Source organism: Cebus imitator, unplaced genomic scaffold (genome assembly GCF_001604975.1).
Source record: "Cebus imitator isolate Cc_AM_T3 unplaced genomic scaffold, Cebus_imitator-1.0 Scaffold45, whole genome shotgun sequence".
In the NCBI taxonomy this organism is placed as follows: domain Eukaryota; kingdom Metazoa; phylum Chordata; class Mammalia; order Primates; family Cebidae; genus Cebus; species Cebus imitator.
The window spans coordinates 7424252-7432183 of record NW_016107360.1 but is presented as its reverse complement, the minus strand read 5'-3'; positions in this window follow the sequence as shown (position 1 = coordinate 7432183).

Genomic DNA, 7932 nt, shown 5'->3' with positions numbered 1-7932 from the left:
GTGAAAACATCAATAACCCAATTTAAAAATGGGTAGAGGATCTTAACAGACATTTCTCCCCAAAAGACAGACACATGAAAGATGCTGAGTTCCATTAGTCATCTGAGACTAAATTTTAAAAAGTCAGAACTATAGCATACCACTTCACACCCACTAGTGTGATTGTAATTTTAAACATGTATGATAATGAGTGTTGGCAGGATGTAGAGAAATTGGAATACCCATACGTTACTTGTGGGATTGTAAATGATGCAGCCACTTTGGAAAACAGTTCAGTAGTTCCTCAAAATGTTAAAAAAAATAAAAAAAAAAGACGAGTTATCATATGACCCAGCAATTTCACACCTAGATATATATCCAAGACAATTGAAAATATGTCCACACAAAAACCTGCACATGGATGTTTGTAACACTCTTACTCATAATAGCCAAAAAGTGAAAACAACTCAAATGTTTATCAATTAATGAATGGATAAACAAAGTGTTGTATATTCCATATAATGGTAATGTTCCATTTTATGGAACATTAGTCATTACTGAATCATAAAAAGAAATTCCAATGCATGTTATAATGTGAATGAACGTTTAAAACATAATGCTAAGTGTAAGAAGTCAGACACGAAAGACCACAGCTTACATGTTTTCATTCATATGAAATCCCCAGAATAGACAAAGAGACGGAAAGTAGAATATTGTTTACCAGAATTGGTGGGTGGTGAGGAGGCAATGAGAATTGGCCTTGTTTTTTTTAGTGATAAAAACGTTCTGGAATTAGATGGTGGTGATGAATGCACAACTTTGTGAATATACTAAAAACCACTGAATTACATATTGTAAAAGGGTAAACTTTATGGTATGCAAATTATATTTACTATAGCTGTTTTTATTTTTTTTTGAGACAGTATTTCACTGTCACTGAGGCTGGAGAGCAGGGGTGTGATCTCAGCTCACTGCAAGCTTTGCCTCCTAGGCTTAATTGATCCTCCCACATTAGCCTCCTAAGAAACTGGGATTACAGGTGTGTGTCCCACCATGCCCAGCTAATTTTTTTTTTTTTTTTTGAGACGGAGTTTCACTCTTGTTACCCAGGCTGGAGTGCAATGGCGCGATCTCGGTTCACCGCAACCTCCGCCTCCTGGGTTCAGGCAATTCTCCTGCCTCAACCTCCTGAGTAGCTGGGATTATAGGCACGCGCCACCATGCCCAGCTAATGTTTTTGTATTTTTAGTAGAGACGGGGTTTCACCGTGTTGACCAGGATGGTCTCGATCTCTTGACCTCGTGATCCACCCGCCTCGGCCTCCCAAAGTGCTGGAATTACAGGCTTGAGCCACCGCTGCCGGCCCCAGCTAATTTTTAAATATTTTTTGTAGATACGGAGTTTTGCCATGTTGCCCAGGGTGGCCTCAAACTCAGTTCAAGTGATCCACCCACCTTGGCCTCCCAAAGTGCTGGGATTACAGGTGTGAGCCACTGTGTCTGGCATATTTTTTGAAATTATAAATGCAAGCTTTTTTCATTTTTGAGGGGAAATGCATGAAATAGAATTTATCAGAATGACTACGTTTTTATAACAGTACTACCAACAGTGAGTTTGTCTGTGTGTGAAGTTTCATATTTTATGCATCTCGGCATATTGGACCACATCTTAACAATATAATGCATCATGTCCTGATAAACTCTTGTGATCCCAGAAGCACATGTGACTGAGAATGAATTAGTATCTAGGATATATAAAAAATGCTTACAAATCAATTTAAAAAATCTTTAAAAATAGACAAAATAGTTAGAAAATGTACTCAAAAGGAAATCGGAATGACCAATAAAAATGTAAAAATGTGTTCAACATCACTAGTAATCTGAGAATTACATGTTAAATCCAAAATGAGACAGGCTAAGGTGGCGGATCATTTGAGGTCAGGAGTTCGAGACCAGCCTGATCAACATGGTAAGACTCCATCTCTATGAGAAAAAAAAAATTAGCCAAGTGTGGTGGCAGGTGACTGTAATCCCAGCTACTCAGGAGGCTGAGGCACAAGAATCACTTGAACCCAGGAGCAGAGGTTGCAGTGAGGCAAGATTGCGCCACTGCACTCCAGCCTGGGCAAGACAGCAAGACTTCAACTCAAATTAAATAAATAAATATTTTAAAAAAAACCAAAATGAGATAGATTTTGGCATACATCCATCCCTCTGATTGACAAAAATTCTACAGGGATACAATATCAAATATTGCTAAGGATGTTTAGCGTTTATCCATTGCTGACAATATTATAATTTGGTAGTAACTTTGGAGAACAATTTGATAAAATCTAGTAAAGCTGACAATGCACACTCCCTATCTAAGCAATTCCTCACGCAGACAGAGCTCATACATACAAGGAGAGATATATGGGAATAGCACATTTGTGGCAGTATTTTTTGGTTATAAACAATCTAAATGTCCACTTATAGGAACATAATAAAAAATGAACAGTAGTACCATAATCAATTATATTGCAGTAAAAAAGTGAGTTAGAGCCACAAGGATTAACATAGCTTGGACTCAGTAACATAAAGGAAATAAAGCAAGATGCACAAAGATGCACACATCATAAAGCCATTAAAATGGTGTTGAGGTGTAAGAAATAGTAAACCAATGTATTGTTTAGAAATTGATGCATATGGGCCGGGCATGATGGCTCATGGCCTATAATCCTAGCACTTTGGGAGGCCGAGACAGGGGTATCCCCTGAGGTCAGGAGTTTGAGACCAGCCTGGCCAACATGGTGAAACCCCATCTCTACCAAAAATACGAAAATTAGCTGAGCATGTTGTGTGCCTGTAATCCCAGTTACTCAGGAGGCTGAGGCAGGAGAATCACTTGAACCTGGGAGGCGGAGGTTGCAATGAGCTGAGATTGGCCACTGCACTCCAGCCTGGGTGACAAGAGCAAAACTCTGTCTCAAAAAAAAAAAAAGAAAAGAAAAGAAAAAGAAATTGATGCATAGGTAGTAAAAGTATTATTTTTTAAAAAACATGTGAATGATAAGCACCAAATTAATACAATGGTTATCCATGTGAGGGAGGGAGATGGGTGAATTTTAGGATTAGTTTACTTGAAGCTTCGACACTTTTGGTAATGTGTGTTTTATTTTTGTTTTGTTTTTCTTAAGCAAGATGCCAGGTACATGCCTATTATGCATTTTGCATATCTAATCATCTAATTATATAATATTAGGTTTATTTATGTTAAGTTTAATTTATATACAAAAACCAAAACAAATAAATGATTAGCCAAAAAAAAAAAAAAGTGCAATAAACCTGGAAACTAGGAATATCATTCAAAGTCTTACCACTCTAAAAACAAACATCACTATCCTTACATCATTTTAGGCTTATGATTCTGACAGTATTTATGGTCCAGAATCTAAAATATTTCCTTTTTTAAAATTTCCGCTTGTGAATGTCACAGTTTTATCAGTCTCAAACAGCGTGGCCCAGTAGTTGCTCTTGTCCCTTCTTTTTTTCTCAGATTACAAATTAACATTTTCCCCTACCTATTATATGTCTGCTCCATCAGAAACAATATTCCTTATGTTTTTATATTATTTTATTGTTCATAGGATATTAACATTTATTATTTCTTATGATTCATGTATTTCTCTTTTTAAGGGTGGGAATATAATCATAGAAAGGCTAAGCCATTTTTCCAAAGTCACTTTGCATGTGGTTGGAGCAGGATTAAATCTCAGGTTCTAACTTTTAATCTACTGGGACACTAACTACTCTTTTCTCCCACCAAATGTCACAGCTTCAATATTCCTGCTCATGTTGAAAGGTGCTCCTTATGGGGGAGGGGACGGAGTACATGGATGGGGGAAATGTCTGCCTACTCTTGCCTAACCAGCCAAAATATCTGGCCTCTTTCCCATACATCCACTTCTTTTACCTCTGGAAATAGCTCTGCCCCAAGGAAGGAGTAGTTGCTAAATCTAATTGATCAGAACCTAATAGTCATTGGGTACTGTTTTTCTAGTGGGTAAGGTTACTATGCATTTAAAAAACAGTACCCACACTCATCACTCATCATCTAATTCTGTGAAGTTGTAAAAATGTCCAGGCAGGGGCTGTATTTATTGGGCAGGTCTATTTATTTGAGCTGCTTCTAGCCTGCAATTGGATGTGTAAGTCAGTCTGAGCTCTGCCCCTCTGACAGGGCCATTTCTGATTTAGCAGGTGCTGGCCAGGGAGGGAGGCTCTCTGCCAAGTTCCGTTCTCCAGCCTGGCTCTGCCAGAGCTCTGCCTTGAGGGGCTATGAGTGCTTCTCTAGCTATTCATAAAATGGTATTTTCTCCCTTCTGACTTTTGTTTCTCATGTCTGCGGGTGGCTTTTATATGTGGGTACCCTGCCTGGTAGGGCAGTGGGTTAGTGGTAGGATTTTCAAAACTCAACTCCAAACTATTAATACCATTTAGCACCCAAATTGGCACATATTGTTCAGCAATGCCTCCTTTCTTAGTGAAAAGAAATTGTTATTACTCCTTTTGCCCTGGCATGACAGGGAATGAACATTCTCTTTATTCTTCAGGACTCAAGGGTAATATATAGTGCTTCCTACTCTGTCCGTTTTACTACCTTTTTTTGTTTTGTTTTATCTATTTTACCAGCTACTATAACTTTATCACATATAACTGTCAGAAATGACAGTGACAAAAGATAAAAGGAGTTTGATGTGACATAAAAGAATAATGTGAATGGGGGTTAATGTTTCTTGATAAATATAATTGACACTAAGTGATTTCCTTTCTAGAAATAATTCATTTACATTCATCATAACACCCACTAATGGAAAACACAAGTTTGGTCTGCTTTTTTATTTCAGTATTATTTAGATTAATGTTAAATAGTTGTCAGTATTTCTACTAGATCATATCTCTTAAAATAAAATGCTTTGAAATTATTTGGCATATGCTTTTGTCTACCAAACAGAATTTTATCATTGTCAATGAAAGAGAGTTACCCATGGCTATGAATGTTCACATATTAGAACCGAATAAATTGCCTTGATCCTCAATTCCTGCACACAAGGCTCACAATCATATATAGTAAGAAAATGAGGGATTTAAGCTGATAAATAGTCTTAAGTAGTTAAGCCGTGTTTTCCTTCAGTAAAATGGACCAAAACTAACATTTAGTGAGCACGCACTATGTGCCAATCATTATTACATATTTTCTCTATAGAGTTCCCTTTTACCTTTACATGCCTCTCTGAGCTTGGCACTGTTAATTTGGGCTTTATGAAAATTAAGCACATCTGCTCTTCAAAAGGCACTGTTAAGAGGACAAAAGGACAAACTATAGTGTGGGAGAAAATATATGCAAATCACATACTGATAAAAGATATGTATCTAGAGCATATAATGAACTCTCAACTCAGTAGGAAGAAAACAAACAAACCATTTGGGGAAACTATGGGCAAAAGATTTGAGCAGATAATTCTCCAAAGAATATACACAAGATAGAAAAAAAGCACATGAAAAGATGTTCATCATTATTATTTATCAGGGGAATACACATTAAAACCACAGTAAGATGCCACTTCACAACTAAAAGAATGTCTAAACTTAAAACACATGACCATATCAAGTGTTAATGAAAATATGAAAGCACTGGAGCTCTCATACATTGCCAAGTGGGAATGCAAAATGTACAACTGCTTTGGAAAGCAGTTTGGCAGTTCTTAAGGTTACACAATAATGCCTCCTTTTTGCCACTGCTAGGTATTTACCCAAAAGAAATGAAAGCATATGTCTTTACAAAGACCTGTATATAAATGTTCAAACAGATTTATTTACAATAGCCAAAAACTGAGAACACCCACAGTCCATTAGTAGGCAAAGGGATTTTTTAAAAAGTACTTTATCCATATAGTGGAATACTCTGTGGCGATAGGAAGGAATAAACTATTGATACATGCAACAAATACATAAATGTCAAGATAATTATAATAATATAGAATAATATAGACAAAAAGAGTACACATTGTATCATTCTATTTATAGAAAGTTCTAGGAAATGCAAATTAATATTTAGTGACAGGAAGCAATCAGTGGTTGCCTGGGACATGGGTTTAAGAAAAGGACAAATAAGAAGACAGGATTAAAAAGAGGTGTGAAGCCAGGTGCAGTGGCTCACACCTGTAATCCCAGCACTTTAGGAGGCCAAGGCAGGTGGATCACTTGAGGCCAGGAGTTAGAGACCAGTCTAGCCAACATGGTGGAAAGTGGAAACCCATTGCTACTAAATGTACAAAAATTAGCCAAGCATGGTGGTGCTTGCCTGTAATTCTAGCTACTTATTAGGCTGAGGCATGAGAATTACTTGGGTTCAGGAGGCAGAGGTTGCAGTGAGCCAAGAGTGTGCTACTGTACTCCAGCCTGGGCAACAGAGTGAGACTCTGTCTCAAAAAAAAAAAAAAAAAAAAAAAAAAAAAAAAAAAANAAAAAAAAAAAAAAAAAAAAAAAAAAAAAAAAATAGAGGATAGGGTAAAGGGATAGAGGAAACATTTTGGGATATGGATATGTTCATGATCTTGATTGTGGTGATGATTTCATGGATGCAAAAATTATCTAATTGTACATTTTAAATATATGCAGTTTATTGTATGTCCATTATACCTCAATAAAATTGTTTTTTAAAAACCAACTGGGCTGGGGGCGATGGCTCCCACTTATAATCCCAGCACTTTAGGAGGCCAAGGTGAGTGGATCACCTGAGGTGAGGCATTTGAGACCAGCCTGGCTGACATGGTGAAACCCCATCTCTACTAAAAATACAAAAATTAGCTGGGTGTGGTGGTGTGTGCCTGTAATCCCTGCTACTTGGGAGGCTGAGGCAGGAGAATTGCTTGAACCTGGGAGGCGGAGGTTGCAGTGAGCCAAGATCATGCCATTGTACTCCAGCCTGGGTGACAAGAACAAAACTCCATCTCAAAAAAAAAACTACAACAACAACAACAAAAACAACTATGAGGCCATGAAGGATTTTATACATTCGAGCAATAAATGTTATTTGAACTGCCTTAGTACTTTTAAAAGCACCTAAAGTTTTAACAGATTTAAGCTGGTAACAAGCTTGGAGACATTGGGATCACTTTTTTAAAGGGAGTTATGTATGTATATCACAATATATATATTGTCATAATCATCTATTATAACAATGGAATCCTAGATTTTGGAAATCTTTATCAATGTGACGTACAAAAAATGACTTTTCAGTATTATTATTACTATTATTGAGACAGAGTCTCACTATGTTACCTGGAGTACAGCGCTACAATCATAGCTAACTATAGCCTTGACCTTCTGTGCTCAAGCAGTCCTTCTGCCTCAAACTCCTGAGTAGCTAGGACTATAGGTGTTCACTGCCATGCCTAGATAATTTTTTTTTTGTAGCAACAGGGTCTCACTATATTGCCGAGGCCAGTCTCGAATTCCTGGTCTCAAGCAACCCTCCAGCTTCCTTGTATTTTTAAAATTATTAATGAGATTAAGCATGTTTTCATACATTTATTGACTATTTGCATTTTTTCTTTTGTGAGTTCCCTGTTTATGTTTTTGTTCATTTTTCTTTTGTATTTTTTTCCTTATTGATTTGTAAGCATTTTTTGTTGAGGTGGATTTTTGACAAATTGAGTTGGAGATAATGTACATATAAAAATGTCCAGTAAGTCATTGAAGATGCAGGATGAGGTCTCCAAGGAAAAGAAAACAAATGAGCAAAAGCAGATTACTGAATCAGAGTTCAAGGAAGAAACAGATCCAGTGAAGGCAAAGAAGTATTCAGAGTGACCTGGAAAAACATGTCCTTATATGACCCTTACCAGTCACACTGCCTTTTACTTTTTATTTAGCGAGCATGCTCGACTGCAGGAAGTCCAGTCTTTTTTTT